The sequence below is a fragment of the Neovison vison genome, chromosome 9 (assembly GCF_020171115.1).
Source record: "Neovison vison isolate M4711 chromosome 9, ASM_NN_V1, whole genome shotgun sequence".
NCBI classification, from domain to species: Eukaryota; Metazoa; Chordata; class Mammalia; order Carnivora; family Mustelidae; genus Neogale; species Neogale vison.
In genome coordinates this window covers 2,738,331-2,754,090 of record NC_058099.1, presented here as the reverse complement: position 1 = coordinate 2,754,090, position 15,760 = coordinate 2,738,331, and the positions used below count along the sequence as shown (strand labels likewise).

Below are 15,760 nucleotides of genomic sequence, written 5' to 3'. Positions count from 1 at the left end.
TGAGGGTAACCGCCCTGCAGCCTGCGCTGGCCGGCTTCTTGGGTTGGCTGGACAGCGTGCAAGGAGCGCCTTTTCGTCCTTTCACAGCCTTGGGTTCTGCGGTTTCGTTGATGGCTGCCCCGCAGCGATGCAGTTTCTGGGGAGTTGGGTGCACACGTGAATTTGTGATTTTAGGGAAAGCAGGGAATTGAGAAAAACTGCAGGAACTTGAGAGTGAGCCGTGAGGAGGAATACTGGGTGTCTTGCAGCCGGGGTAAGGAAGGGCCCCTGAGCCTGGTGGGCCTTTGCGGCTTTGCCTCCCGCCTGCCTGGGACACCTGCGGCCATTGGCTGGCTTTTCTCTGCTGTCGCCTTCCGAGAGGGCTTTCCGATGTGTGAGGTCTTAGGTTCTTTCCAGCTCCGGGCGGACTTCCTGCTTTTCCACGGCCGTGTAGTACTTCACCGGAGGCTCGGTCACCGCGCATGGGCGCTGGCTGGGCTCCCGCACCTGGCTTCGAGGCCCAGTGTGTCCGTGGGCCCGGCTCCTGGGGCGTGTGTTTTGGAGATTTTATGTATGGAAATGACTGTGTCCTGGTGGTGAATGCTGTGCAGGCACAGATACTTTTCAGAAGCCATCTCGTTGTTCGCTTTCTGTTTCTTTTTTTTTTTTTTTTTTAAAGATTTTATTTATTTGACAGAGAGAAATCACAAGTAGGCAGAGAGGCAGGCAGAGAGAGAGAGGAGGAAGCAGGCCCCCTGCTGAGCAGAGAGCCCGATGTGGGGCTCGATCCCAGGACTCTGAGATCATGACCTGAGCCGAAGGCAGCGGCTTAAACCACTGAGCCACCCAGGCGCCCCATCGCTTTCCGTTTCTTTAGCAGAGCAGATGAGTGTGTGTCTCGCTGCACTCAGCTCTGGCGACCGGCGTGGGCTTCGTCCGCTCTCTGGGATGAGTGTGCGTCTCTCAGGGTCCAGTTTTTTTGTTTTTTTTTTTTTTTTAATTTATTTGACAGAGAGAAATCACAAGTAGGAAGAGAGGCAGGCAGAGAGAGAAGGGAGAAAGCAGGTTCCCTGCGGAGCAGAGAGCCCGACGTGGGGCTCGATCCCAGAACCCTGGGATCATGACCTGAGCCGAAGGCAGAGGCTTTAACCCACTGAGCCACCCAAGCGCCCCTCAGGGTCCAGTTTTATTCCCAGTACCAGATCTCTCTTTAATGCTTGTCGACACATCCGGTAATTAATTCAGAGACTCATTAAAATAGGCCTTACAGTTTTGGGATCGTTAAAGGTGGGTGTTCATAGAGCAGAACGTGTGCGGGAGTGGGAGGAGGAAAGATGCTGTCCCAGGACCGAGACCGGGTTCCGTGTTGCCCGTCCGGCGTTCAGTGGCTCTCCCATCGCGGTGGCGCAGTGGCCAAACGCTGAGTCTAGGAGGTCTGGTTTCCGTTCAGTTTTGCCAAACAAAAAGGCCTTTCCAGTCTGTACGTTGATTCAGAAGGGGAACAGACTTTTTTTCCCTAGTTGAGTGTCCCTTTAAATTTACAAATTTGGGCGATCCTAAGTCGCGTGACCCAGAAGCCTCACCTTGGCTCAGCTGGAGTGGTTTCTCGGAGGTCCCTGGTGTGGACGTCACGGCCTGGGTGGGCGACTGGCACTGCCCGCGGTCTGGTCTTTCAGGAGAGCAGATCGGTGGAGGGGAGTGGATTTTGATAGGATAGTTCAGACAGCACCCCCCCCCCGCCCGCCCTGAAATTCTTCTCATAATCTAGTGGCCTGTTCTTTGTTTCTTCTCTGGGACAGCTCCCTGTGTCTCTCTGGTTTAGTTCCAGCTAATTAGATGTGCTCTTCGGGTCTGCAGCTTCCAGGGCGCGTCAGTGTTGGCGTGACGGTGAAAGCGCCTTCAGGGTTTCACCTGTGCGGTTGTCATTCAGTAGCTGCTGGACCTGAGTAGCTTCTCCTCTGTGCGGGATGGGAAGCACGCAGACGCTCTAGGGCCAGGTGCGCCGAGGCTGCCGTCATGTTTTGTGTCTGCCTTGTGGGACTCTCCATGTCCCCCGGGTCACTGCGCGCCATCTGTAGCGCATGGGGAGGCTCAGGGGCGTGTCCCTCTGCCCGGCCTGCTGGTGGCCTGCTGGTGGCCTGCCGTGATTCAGAAAGGTGCCTTTGGCTCGCTGCAGCCCAGAGCCGGGGCCACCTTGTGCTTGTTCTGCCCCTCCTCGGGGTGACTGTTGTTTCGTGGAGAGTGGTTTCGTTATTTTCTTAGCGATAACGTACTGGATGAGCTGAAGGTGTTCATTTGAAAGTATCTGCAAGAAAGTAGAAGCCGGTGCCCGGCTGGCTTGGTCGGTAGGCCGTGCGGCATTTGGTGTCTGAGTCCCGAGTTCAAGGCCACCTTGGGGCTAGAGCGCACTTACGAAGACCAAAAGAAATAAAAGTAGAAGCTGCTTACCTGGGAAATTTTGTGATTTGTTTTCGGTGGAAGTTGTAACAAATTTGTAGAAAAGGAGTGACCTGAAGTGCCGTTTGTTTACGGGGGAGAGTGCTGTGAAGGGTTACCGCGTTCCTGGCTTTGAATTTAGCTCATGACCGGAGAAGCTTAAAGGGTTCTCGGCCTTGGTTTCAGGGGGTAATGGGAGGGTGTAATTGTTGTCTTCCAAGGACAGTGTTGAAGCAGCACGCAGGGAAAGTACTGGAAGGCACTCAGCTGTTTTCAGACTTGTTGCTGTGGGGCCGAGTGCTGGTGATTTTCCTGTCAAGGAGCCCCGGGAGCCAGGCTGACACTGGTCACGCCTCAGCACTCCCTGGCCAGGCGCTGAGCTGCCCGAGCCGGGCAGGCCCGGAGGGGCCACCAGGGCAGCTCACGGGGGTGGAGAGAGCCTATCCTCCTCGAGGGATTGACGCTGGTCCTCACTCGCACTGGAGTGATGGGGCAACTGATTGGGAAAGCGTGTGGTGGGAAGGGAATGCCTCGTGGCTGGGCTGGGTCTGTGCAGCGGAGCTGGGGGACCTGCTGCTGAGTCGCATTCTACAGACCGCAGGGATGGCCTGGACCCTGTCTGCTCAGTGGGTGTCAGGAACAGCCTCTCTTCGGTGTCAACTCTGGGCTCACCACCTTGCTTTGTCACCGGGACCTTTGGTGAAGATGGACTGTGTGCTTGGAACCCCTCTCCAGGCCCCAGAACTGGAAGTAGAGGCAGCGGCTGCTCTTGTCCCTGGGCTGGTAGGGGAACAGGCCCGTGTACGTCTTAGTCGGGAGGTCCTCACTTGCAAGCGCATGGTCGTTTTTTTTAACCTGGTGATTCGCTCAGATTCGTGGTTTATGAGTTCACGTTGTATTTTTTTTTTTTTTAATTAAAAAAATTTTTTTTTGAAGACCTCTTTTATTTATTTAACGAAGAGGGAGAGACCCAGCGAGCACAAGCCGGGGGAACTGCAGAGGGAGAGGGAGAAGCCGGCTCCCCACTGAGCAGGGAGCCTGACATGGGGCTCCGTCCCAGGACCCTGGGGTCGTGACCTGAGCCAAAGGCAGACGCTTCACGACTGAGCCCTGCAGGTGCCCCCGGATTGTACTTTTTAATCGTTGATTGTTCTTGGCAAGAGCTTTGGGTACTTTGGAGGTGCAGGGGACAGGCAGCCTGGATGTACCTTCTAGGTTTCCTAGATAGTGAAGGGGCTGCTGCTTGGCCTGTGGCACGACCTTCCCTCTGCTTGGGAGCGCTGAGGACTGCCTGGTGTCCGTGAGGCCAGGGGTCCCGGTTGTCCTGGTGGATGCTCTGCTTGCCGCACTCAGCTGCTGGTCCGGTGGGTGCCGGAGTTGGAGCCCTTCTTGAAGCGGCTGGAGTGCGGAGAGAGACCATCTGTGTTCCGTCCCCACGGCCGTGACCCGCACGAGTGCGTTTCTAAAGCTCTACCAGTTTGCACGCTTCCTCTTTCCTGTCCTGTTGCCACCAGCTGACGCTAACCGGGGCGCGATGTCCACCTCGAAGTTCAGACTGTCCCGAGCCTTTACATGGGAGCGGCCCTCAGAGTGGCCGGCCGCTCCTCGGCTGCAGCGGTAAACTGGGGCACGCGCCCCTCCAGGAGCCCCGTCCGTGTGACCTTTATCCCCCGACTAGCTCATGGGCTTCCCCTGCTGTTGATTGGTTTTGTGGCCGCGGTACCGCACGTGGACAGTGTTCTTTTTTACTTCCTAGTTGGACGGTTGAGCCACTCCGATTGCTTCCATCTTCCGTCTGATCGGAGCGCGGCCGGGATGGGGCCAGCGGTCACCGTGTGCTGCCCCGGGCCTCACTGTCGTGTGCGTACGGGCCGAGGTGCGCCCGTCGGCCTGAAGCCCACGCGAGCTGTGGAGGGAGGGAAGGGAGGTGAGCGAGCGCAGCGTGGCGTCCGTGCCTCAGCCGGTGGGAGGCCGACTGGGGAGCTGCCGGCTGGGGGAGTGGGCCCCGTGGAGCAGTGGGCGGGCTTCGTGGGTCAGAGCTTATCGGAAGGATGGGTCCGGTGTGGGAAGCCCCTCCAGGAGAGAGGGGGGCGTCTGGCTGGTTGTGTGCAGGGCAAGAAGTGCTCAATGTGGACCGAGTAACCTCCTGACAGGGCTCGTGGACCGGAATAGGAGGGATTGGTTTAGGAGACCAGTGTGGACCAGATGGCCTGCGGTGTTCCATGCTGGGTGGGGTTTCTTTCGTGATGTGTGTCTGGGAAGGTGTGTTTGGTGGGGGGGGATGAGAGACGGAGGCTGGCAGGATTCTTCTAGCAGGTTGGAGTGGGCAGAGGCTGTAGTCCGGTGGGATATCTGGGATCAGCTCTCGGGGTGTTTCGGCTGCCATGATGACATTACATAGCCTGGATGACCTCTGTCTCCCCCAGTACTGGGGGCTGCAAGCCCTGGACCCTGGTGCCGGCAGCCTGCTTCCTGCCTTGGGGGTGGCTGCTCCGTGCCAGGGCAGGAGGGACGGGAGAGCTCTGGAGCCTCCTTACGAGGGCACTGACCCCCCGGTGAGGGTGGCATCTCCTCACGCCTTCAGCCCGGGGCTGGGTTTCACTCTGCGGATTTGGCGGGTGCACACAGGGTCCCTAGCAGAGCTGGGGGTGTTGTGCTTGATGGGCCGAGGCCTGGCCTAGCCTGTCCCCAGCAGGGACGACAGAGCAGATGAGCCCCTCGAGACGGGCCGGGCTGATGTTGGGGTGGAGCGTGGGCCCGTGCAGGGCCCCCTGGGAGGGAATAGTTAGTCCTTAGTCTGCACAGCTTTTCTGCTTTCGTGTCTTTCCGACTCCTCCGTCTGGCCCTTGCTGTGCGCCTAACCCGTTCGCTTCCAGGCCCCTCGGTGACTGTCCTCTACTCGCTTCAGACTCACTCGCACAAAATTAGATCGCCGTCAGTTCAGCGAGTGTGTGCTGTGGACTCGGGGGTCCTTGACAGGCCTCTCAGGGCTCGGGTAGTGCCCGACTTGGCTGCACACTCGGACACCTGGGATGCACCCGAGGGGACAGGCACCCGGGGAAGGAGCAGGTGCTGTGGCAGAGCAGGTAAGGGGAGCACGAGGGAAATCTAGAGTGTTCCATTCAAGTTAAGTGAGGCTTGAGTTTGTTGTGGCTTAGGTGGGGAAGAACCAGGTGGAGGTGAGGGCACAGGCGGTCGGAAGCCGGGATGAAGAGGAGATAGGGTAGGCCCCTTCTTGCCCAGGGGCCACCAGCCGTGCGGCTGGGACTGGCGTGGGCTCTGGGTGCCTGGTGGGAAGGCGAGTGTGCGTTGGAAGAGATGCCTGGGGCCTGGCCTTGGGCTGCCTTGAATGGCTGGTGGGCAAAGTGGGGTTTTGTCGTGTCAACTGGGGAGCTGTTGAACGTTCCTGAGGCGAGAAGCGACGTTGGAAACCTGTGCCTTCCAGAGAAGTCTCTGTAGGGTAGGGTAATGCCCCTCGTTTGGCAGATGCACCGGGAAGAATTTTCCTTCGGACCCCTGGGAAAATCGGCTCTGCTGAGAGACACTTTGCACATGAACGTACAACAAAGCACACACGTTCCGAGAGTCTAGTTTGAGGAGCCCGAGCACGGTCAAGGTGAGCGCTTCGCTCTGACCGTCTACAGGGGTCCGTGTGCGCCCCTCCAGCAGGTCCCAGCCCAGAGCCTCTCCGCTGTGCTCCCGGGGCTGGGGGTGAGCTCGGACTTTCTAGGGCCGTGTGTACCTCTCAGCACACCGCAGCTATGCCGTGTGGCTTCCTGCACGTGGTCTGGTAATTTGGAGACTCAGCTCTCCGTGTGCACAGACTTTTTTGCTGCGTGGGGCGAGCGGCGGCCCCTGTGGTCTGGGTGCTCCCGCGGGTGTGGCCGCTGGGACTTCTGTCTGCCACGGATATCGCCGCCGTGGGCGCCCGCGGACACAGCTGGGTGTGGGCATCTGTTTCGTCGTCCTGGGGGACACCCGGCCCTGGAGTCGCTGGGTCACGTGGTGTTTTTCACTGCCTGTCGCTTCCCCTTCCTGTTTGCACCAGCGAAATGTGAGAGCCCCAGCCGACGCGCGTCCTTGCTGGCACACGGCACTGTCCGTCTTCGTAACTTCAGCCGTTCGGGCGCATGGGTCCTGCTGGCTCCCGGTGGTTCTGGTTCGGTTGTGCGTTGCCCTCGTGACTCAGGGTGATCAGCACTTTTTTTTTTTTTTTAAAGATTATTTATTTATTTATTTGACACGGAGAGGTCACAAGTAGGCAGAGAGGTAGGCAGAGAGAGAGAGGGAAGCAGGTTCCCTGCCGAGCAGAGAGCTGGATGCTGGGCTTGATCCCAGGAGCCTGAGATCATGACCAGAGCCGAAGGCAGAGGCTTAACCTCTTAGCCACCCAGGCGCCCCTGATCAGCACTTTTTTATAGGCTTGTTGGCCATTTGAATCTTTGCTGTTGGTTGTTTTCAGGTCTTTGGACAGTGTTTTAAGAAATTAAACTTTTATTTTGAGATAATGGTATGTTAACATGGCATTTGTGAGAACTTACACAGTGAGGTCTTGGGCCCCTTTCCTCAGTCTCCCCTGTGGTAACTTCTGTAATTTGGTGTGCTCCCATTTAGGATTTTAATGCCTTCCTGGTGGGTTGACCCTCTTATCGTTAGGTGATACATCTCTTTGTTTTCAGTTTTCTTCTGCTGTGTCCGGTACTGCTGGGGCTAGGCCTGCGCTCGTGTGTGTGTTTGGGAGCAGTGTTTTCCTGGTGTAGCCTTCATTTCCAGCCTCCTGTGTCATGGACTTTGAGGTGAATCTCTCGTCCACAGCACATGGCAGTATTGGTCTGCTCTGCCGGTCTTTGTCTTTTATGTGTGGTCCTTGGGGTGTTTACGTTTAGTGGAGTTGCTAGTAGTTTAGGCTTAAGTCTGACATTTTATTGTGTTTTATGCTTCTTGTTTCTGTTTTCATTTTCTGCCTTCCCATGGATCGCTTGACTACTTCTTAGGACTCCATCATGGTCGGTGTAGGTTGTTTTTGGGAGCACGTCTCCAGGTCTCTCAGTAGCTCTGCGTGTCACAGTGTATGGGACTCACCCCGGTGGACTGGCACTGGTTGGCCATTTCAAGTGAGGTGTCAAAACCTTTTCCACCTTGGTCCCTTTGCTTTCCCCACCTTTAAATACCATTGCTGTGAATAAGAGGGTGTTGGGGTCTTCGTTTGTCACCGGATGTCGTTCAGGAAACTCAGGAGGAGGATAGTCTGTTATCAGTAGTACCTTTCTGTTTCTCTTCTCCCTGATGCTCCAGGATTCCCTCTTCTATCATATTTAGACGTTCGTTTAAGGTTTGCTGGACATTTTTTTTAATATTTAAGAAAATTAAAAAAAATCTATTTGAGAAAGACAGTGAGAGAGGGTTTGAGGAGGGAGAAGCAGACTCCCCGCTGAGCAGGGGTCCTGATGCGGGACTGGATCCCAGGACCCCGGGGTCATGACCCGAGCCGAAGGCAGAGGCTTTATTGAGTGAGCCACCCAGGCGCCCTGGAAATTACTGTTTGTTTTGTTTGTTTGTTTGTTTTTGTTTTTGTTTTTTAAAGTTTCCTGTGTCTGGGGGTGCCTGGCTGGTGCAGTCAGTTGGGCTTCCAGCTGTTGGTTTCAGCTCAGGGTGGTGGGATCGAGCCCCACTTCAGGCAAGCCATGCTCACGGTGGAGTCTGCTTGGGTTTCTCTCTCTTTCCCGCTGCCCCTTCCCTGGGCAGAATAAGTAAATAAGTAATAAACAAAGTTTGTTTCCCACTTCGAATGTCTCTATTTCTCCTTCATCCCTTCACCAGATGTGGAATCTGGTTGATGGCTCTTTACCACAAGTGCATGAAAAAGGTGCTGCCTCTTCCGTCCAGCCCACGTGGCTCCGGGAGATTCCTGCTGTCTGTCGAGCTCCCAGAACGGTTTGCCCTCCTCAGGCGGCTTTCATATTCTCCTTTTGGTTGTCTTTTGACTTTCTTCCAAGGTTTGTCGTTGGACTTGAGAGGAGCAGGGAGGGACACGTCCGTGCCTCCTTGTCCTTGAGCACTTGGCCACAGGGCCCTCACGGCTGCTCTGAGTTTGTGTCGTGTTCTCCGGATCTGCCGCACCGCCAGCTCTTCCGTGCGTGCGCCTCCGCCTCTACCCTGGGTCTCGGGAACTTTGCAAGTGCGTAAGATTCTTGTGTGTTTGCTGGAGGACAGTTTCTGCCCCGTGTTTTCTCTCCTTCCTCTTCCTGGGACACCTGCAGACTCCGTCGTTCTCCTTCCCTGCTGCGCGTTCTCCGCCGTGGCTGGTCTGCGGCTCACCGGTCCGGTCTGGGAAATGAAGCGTAGTTACTGTACGTTTTTGTTCTGGAACTTCTGCTTCGTCATTTTTCTTACCTGTCAAGTTCTTTTCTCTTTCTTTGTAATTTCCAGATTGTGTTTCTTTCAAAATGCTTCCCCATCTTTTAAAAATATTTTATATTTTTTATAGTTTTATATTTTTATTTTATTTTTAAAGATTTTGAAGATTTTGGGGCACCTGGTGGCTCAGTGGGCAGAGCTGTTCGGCTCAGGTCATGATCTCGGTCCTGGGATCAAGCCCCACATCGGGCTCTCTGCTCAGCTGGGAGCCTGCTTCCCTTCCTCTCTCTCTGCCTGCCTCTCTGCCTACTTGTGATCTCTCTCTCTCTGTCAAATAAATAAATAAATAAATCTTAAATAAAATCTTCAAAATCTTTTTTTTTTTTAATCTGACAGAGAAAGCGCACGCACACACGAGAGAGCACAAGGAGAGGGAGCAGCAGAGGGAGAAGGAGAAGCCAACTCCCCGCTGAGCAGGGAGCTGGTGCGGGACTGGATCCCAGGACCCCGGGATCCTGACCTGAGCTGAAGGCAGCCGTTTCACCGACTGAGCCACCCAGGCGCCCCTTCGTCTTGTCTTTTCTCCTTCCATTGTTTAGCTGGAGGCCTCCGCTGAGTACCCTTAAGTCAGCTCATCACCCCAGCCGTCGTCTCTGGAACCTGTTGCTTCGTCTTTGTTTCGTTGCCGTTTAATTAGGACGTGTCTGGGCGCTGTTTTCTTCTAGTTGGTTCTGTTTGGTTTTGCTGGGCTTCCTAAGCCTGCAGACCTGTGTCCTCCAGTAACTACGGGGAGAGTTTGGCCATGACTTACTCAGAGGCTTCCGGGCACCAGTCTCTTCCCTGCAGGAGCACCGGCATCAGACGTCCGATGTCGCCCCACTGCTCTCTGAGGCTCTTCCTTCTCTTCCGTCTGTCCCTTCAGCTTGATGATGTCACACACACGTTTCGGCTTCACTGACCCACTTCCCCGTCCTCTTCATTCTCCTTCCTGCTCAGGGAACATTTTGTCGATACACCATATTCTTCTGTCCTCAAACTTTGGTTCTTTTTTTTTTTTCCCCCCCAGTTTTATTTCTCTGCTGAGAACTTTTATCATCTCATTTATTTCCAGAGTCCTGACCTTGATCTTGTAGAGCCTGGTTGTAGTCTGTGCTTTAAAGTCTGGTCATTCTGACATCGGGGTCATCTCAGGGTTGGCGTCTGTTGCCTTGAGTCCCGTTCTCTGCCCCCCCCAGAATTGGTCACATTTTCCTGTTTTTTATTTTATTTTTTAAAAAGATTTATTTATTTGTCAGAGAGAGAGCGAGCGAGCACAGGCAGAGACAGAGAGAGAAGCAGGCTCCCTGCCGAGCAAGGAGCCCAGTGTGGGGCTTGATCCCAGAACGCTGGGATCCTGACCTGGGCCGAAGGCAGTGGCTTAACCAGTTGAGCCACCCAAGCGTCCCTATTTTATTTTTTAAAAAAGATTTGTTGATGTATTTCAGAGAGAGCGCGAGCACAGGTGAGAGTGTGTGGGGGGGAGGGGTAGAGGAGGAGAGAGAATCCCAAGCAGACTTTGAGCTGAGCATGGAGCCCGTGGCTTTGATTTCATGACCCTGAGGTCGTGACCTGAGCCGAAACTGAGTCAGACGCTCAACCGACTGAGCTACCAGGCACCCCTTTCCTCGTTTTTACGTTGAGACGGAGCCTCCTCTGGGAGGAGCATGCGTTTGTAGACCCTGGATTATGGATTGTGCCATGGACATCTTGACTGTTGCACTGTGGGGCGTGTTCTAGGTCCTGCTGATGTGTTCTGTGCTTCGTTTGTAGTGGGTGGTAGTAATCACCTTTAGGTTCAGGCCATGGGTCTGTTGTGCTGTTTGTGTGCAGTGAGTTCAAGGTCATTTTGGTTCTTTGGGTCTCTCCCACATGCACGTAGCTCAGGGTTGTGTGGGTTCATCCGTGGAATTAGGGATCCCCTTCCTGGCTCTCTCCTTTCTTAGATTCTCCCTACACTTTCTGGCTCCAAGAAGCCCCTCTTCTCCGGCTAGGACAGGGCTTCAGGTGGAGTCCTAGCTGTCAGTGATGTCACCGTGCAGCCCCAGCGTGCCTGGGGTAGGGCGGCCAGCGAAGAGAGGTGGGCAAACGGCAGCTGCCCTGATGTCCTCAGACCACGGAGGCCCCTCCCCTCTCGTGTTCTGGCTCCTGCACTGTCCCCACCGTCCTGTAACCAGGGCAGGCTGGAAGGGAAGAGGGGAAATCCAGCCCGGGTTCCACTTGCCAGCATGCAGGGCCCTTTCCTTGGTCATCTGGCAGGAAGGACCCAGTTTGCGTCAGAATTTTGTGTGTCCCCCGTGCGGTGCTGCGTCGGGCTGCCCTTGGCTCAGAGGCAGGAGAGGAGCTGGGGACCCCGTATGTGTTGCTCCTTCGGGCTTGGCTTCTGCTCACACAGTTGCCTGCTGTTGTTGGCGTCAAGAACCCTCCCGCGGGGGCGCCTGGGTGGCTCAGTGGTTTAAGCCTCTGCCTTCAGCTCAGGTCATGATCTCAGGGTCCTGGGATCGAGTCCCTGCTGAGCAGAGAGCCTGCTTCCCCCCCTCTCTCTGCCTACTTGTGATCTCTATCAAATAATTAAATAAAAATTAAAAAAAAAAAAAAACCCTCCGGCGGCTGCTTTCAGTTTCCTGCAGAGTTCATGGTGGTCAGCGGGGAGAGGCTGTCCTGACCTCCTTCAGCCTGGCAGTTCTGCAGGCCCGGGAGCCGGCCTCTCCTGCTTGTTGTCTCTGCTGGCTTTGTTGTTTTGCTCCTCTGCTTCTTGTCGTTTGTGCTGAGTGGATGAGGTGTCTGGGGGATGGCAGGGACCCTCGGAGGCCTGAGACGGAGCCTCCTCTGGGAGGAGCATGCGTTTGTAGACCCTGGCCCCCGCCGCCGGTCACCTCCCTCCCCTGTGCTGCTCCGGCTGCTCTCAGGGTCTCCTGAGCCTCTGGTTCAAGCCTGTTCTTGGGGTGCAGCCTTTGGGGTATTCAGCTGAGAGTGTCTGCAAGGTTACCCACGTTCCCTGCTCTTCGTCCCGCCCTGCAAATCCAGACTTTGCCCTTATAACTTGAAAGGTGCTAGAAATGTGGCTTACTCTCTTTCTCTTTTTCTTTTTCTTTCTTTTGTAAGATTTTATTTATCTGAGAGAGCCGAGCCAGTAACACAGGCACAAGTCAAGGGGACGGGCAGAGGGAGAGAAGCAGGCTTCCCACTGAGCATGGAGTCCGACACAGAGCTCGATCCCACAACCCTGAGATCATGACCTGAGCTGAAGGTAGACCCTTCACAGCCTGAGCCCCCAGGCGCCCCAGCTGCAGGGTTCTCCTGGGACACAGGGTGGACCGGACAGCATGCTGTAGCAGCATGGGCTCTCTGGAATGTGTCCAGTGACCTTGTCCTCGTCAGCTAGCCGGACCCTCGAAGGTGTCAGTTCTGTGTGTACCGTCTGGGCTGTGTGGCCTCCTGGTACTGGACAGCCCCTCTCCGTGCGGGGGTAAGGATCCCGACTTTGCGTCTGGTCATGAGTCTTCCCTTGCCAGATACGGGGTACTCACCTCCTTTGCCCTGGTCCTGCTGGCGGGCACCTGCGGTGGAACCCCAGGGGTGGTAGCTGCGGGTGCTGTCTCTTCCCTGGGGAGAGGGACTAGCACTTCCTGGGGAGTCTCTGAGGTGTGAGCCAGGAGGGTCTTGCCAGGACACTGGCACTGGGGTTTGTGCTCAACCCTTCCCTCCCCTAGGCACCGTCCTTGGTCAGAGAGCTGTTCTCCGAGCTGTACTCCCCGGCCTCGACATGAAGCGGAGAGGGAGGATGGGGCGGGGCCTGCCGAGGGCTGACAGGTCTGCTGTGCTGGCCAGGGCCATAGTGTCTCCACCTCCCCGGGGTAGCACTGTGCGCTCTGCAGCCCCCTCTTCTCTTCAGCAGCGCCCGGCCCTCCTCTGCTCTGGTCTTGGGTTTCCCCCCACCCTGGGACTTCTTTTTAATGGAGTTTCTCAGAGTTTTGTGTTAGTGTTTTCGTTCATTTAAGAAACGTTTGCTCTTCCTCCTTGGAGCGCGCTTGTAAACACCCGTCGGTCCCCGTCAGAGGACTCTGACGTTTGGGCCCTCCTGGGGTCGGGGTCTCTTGACTGTGGGTTCCCTCTGTTTTCTTTGCGGAGTAATCCAGATCATGTTTGGGTGTTCTGACTCTGACATGTGAGACTCTGGATCCTGTTAAGATCTAGAAAGTTTTTCTTTAAACCGGCGGCCCAGTTAGGCCGAGACCAAGTCAGCCTGCCTCGTGTGCGACTCAGCTCTGTGTTCATTTGGTCCTGAAAGGCCTGGGCCACTCTGGCCGGCCCACAGGACACCACAGTGAAACCTGGGTGCCAGGGTAGTTCTCAAGTCCTTGCTGTGCCGATCCCATTGGGGTCACACCGGGGCCACTTGGGTTGTGTGGGACAGGATGCACAGATTTTGGGATTCCCTATGCAGCATCCGCTCCTGCTTTCTGAGGCAGGGGGTGCCCAGGGTCTCTCCTTCTGGTCTGGCTGGAAGACGAGTCTGTGCTTCCTGCAGCCGAGGCGGCCCCAGCACAGCGGCGGCGAGGAGAGTGCCCGGGCGCCTGCTTGCACGGCTGTTGGCTGCGGCGTTGCTGCTGTGCCCGGCGGCTGCAGAGCAGGAGGGTTCGCGGGTTCCGCCGGGCACAGCTGCCCGGCTTTCTTGCATTCCTGGCGGAGGCTTGGGGTGTGGGCAGATTCGAAGGCCTCTGGCTGATTTTACTGCCCTTATGATGATTTGTGGGGCTTGTCCCCATGCGTCCCCAGTGAGAAGTGGTGTACGTGTCCTTGATGGGGACCATCACAGCCGCCTCTGGAACCTCAGCAGGGGCCACTCTCAGCGGCACGAGTGCTGACGTCTTGGCACGCGCCCGTGGTGGGAGATGGGCTGCGGCGGGGCGCGGCGGGGCCGCTGAAAGCCCCGGGCTGAGGTGCTGTCCTGCTGGTCGTGGGCGGCGGGGTGGTCTTTGCGGTCCTCAGACCCCCTGGAGCCCGTTGGGGTCTTGGGCTTCCGTGGGGGCCCGTAGCGGGGTGTCGGCGGGGGGCTCCCTTGCCTAGCTCTGGGTGCAGGGGACGTGGCGGCAGTCTGCAGGGCGGAACGTGGCGACGGATGGGTGCTTCCTTGATGTGCCTCTTTAACCTCTTAAAGTTCTTGACGGTCCTGTGGAGGAGAGCGGCCGCCAACACTGGCGTGAGGCCTGAGACCCAGGACTCCAGCTCTTCCTTTGGCACCTGGACTCCGCTCTCTGCCATGGACAGGGGGACGGGCCCTCTTAGCACCTGAGGATCTGGGAGGCCCAGGGGTAGGAGGCGCTGCCCTCTGTCGCCTGCGCACCTGCTGCCCATCTCCATTCCGGCACTTGCTCTGCGCCCTCTCTCTGTGGAGTGGGCTGGCCCACTCGGCCACACGGCCTTTGCGTCACATGCACCTGCGGGTCCTAGCCCTGTGTCCCTGGCCATCCACAGTGTGCCTGCTGTCACTGCAGGCCTGTGTCACCGGGACCCTGTCCCCCAGGCCGCGCTCTTGTGGCCCCATGGTCTGCTGGGTTGCCAGGCATCGCCCTCCCGCTCGGGAGCCTCCTGCCTTCCAGCTGTCTGCTGGGTGTGCCTTCGGCTCGCGGCCTCTGCCCTCACACTCACCGGCTGCTTCCCCTTTCCTGCCTTCTGTCTGTCCTTCCGTCCATCCTTTCCTTCCTTCTGTCCATCCCTCTCAGCTGGAGAGCTGGTCGCCGCCAGCACTAGCAGTGGCGCCCTCCGCAGCCCCTTCGTCCGTCCCCCTCCTCACCCGGCTCCTCCCAGGACCAGTGCTGCCTCCCACTTGTAAATCCACGGGCACCTTCCAGTCTCTTGGGTCTTGTGTCGCGGATCACTGCCGCTTGGATGTGTTCTCTCTCTGACCCCACCTTCTGGGGTACCCCCTGCCCTGACCTCTTCTCCGTGTCAGGGCTTGGCAGCCATCCATGGGCGGTGGGCACTCTGTACGCTCTCCCCGCGGCCGCCCTGACGATTTCTGGGGTGTGGGTCCCAGCCAGCTCCTTTCTCCAGCGCTTGGGTCTCTGGGTTTTTCTGCCTCTGCTGAGACCCCTGCAAGAGCCCCCTGGATGCCGCAGAGCTGTTGTGCCTGGTGGAGAGCGTCCTCTCCTGGCCGTCCCCTGAGCTTCTGGTTTTTGAGTTAGCAGAAGCCCCGTCCTCGTCGGCCAAGTGGGAAACTTGCCGTCTTCCTTGGTCGCACCGCAGACCTGGCGCCCCTCCCGCTGCCGCCTGTTCACGGCCAGCCCCCGTTGTCACTCAGGCCGCTGACTGCAGAGGGGCTCCGGCAGCTAGTGACCCCTGTCCTCTGACTCCCCCGACCCCCCCGGGGCCGGTCGCCCCCGTTACTCTAGGCCCCCTGAGCACCTGTGCCCGCCTCAGTCCCTGACGACCCCACGGACACCCTGAGTCCCTCCTGTGCGGGCAGGGGGTAGGGGCCTAGTCGGTCGCCTGGTGGGCGAGTAACGAAGTGGCCTGTGTGGCTGGCTCCTCCTGCGGCCTCGAGCCGTGGTTTCCCAGAATCCTCTCTTCAAGGTCCTGGCCTCATGTGTCCCTCATGTGTCGTCGTCCCTGCCCCCCTTCCTGCCTCATCGGCTGCGGACGGCCTGCTCCCTGCCCTGCGGTGCCAGCCTGGGGTTTCATCTGTGCCCCACTGCGCCCTGTCCCCACCTACATGGTGCCCAGAGCCTTGTGTCTGTGTCACTTGGTGACTTCTCTGTCATCTGAAGAGGCTCTGCCCCAGGCGGTGGCTCTGCCTCGTTTGACCCCCTCGTTTGTGCACGTTTTTGGCTCACAGGAGGTACTCAGTAAATAAGCCCTAAACAAACGGGTAATTGTGACCAACTGATCTTGGGTTGTAGAGGAGAGGGAGAGTCAGTCACTGGGCATAGGTCCAAGACGTTTGCAAGTT

The 15,760-nt window shown here is 57.2% G+C and overlaps 1 protein-coding gene across 3 annotated transcripts in view; it reads left to right on the top strand.

The window, feature by feature from the left end:
• CAMSAP1 (calmodulin regulated spectrin associated protein 1) overlaps positions 1 to 15,760 on the top strand; it is a 57,301-nt gene that overhangs the window by 1,095 nt on the left and 40,446 nt on the right. The gene's annotated exons all lie outside the window — the stretch shown is intronic.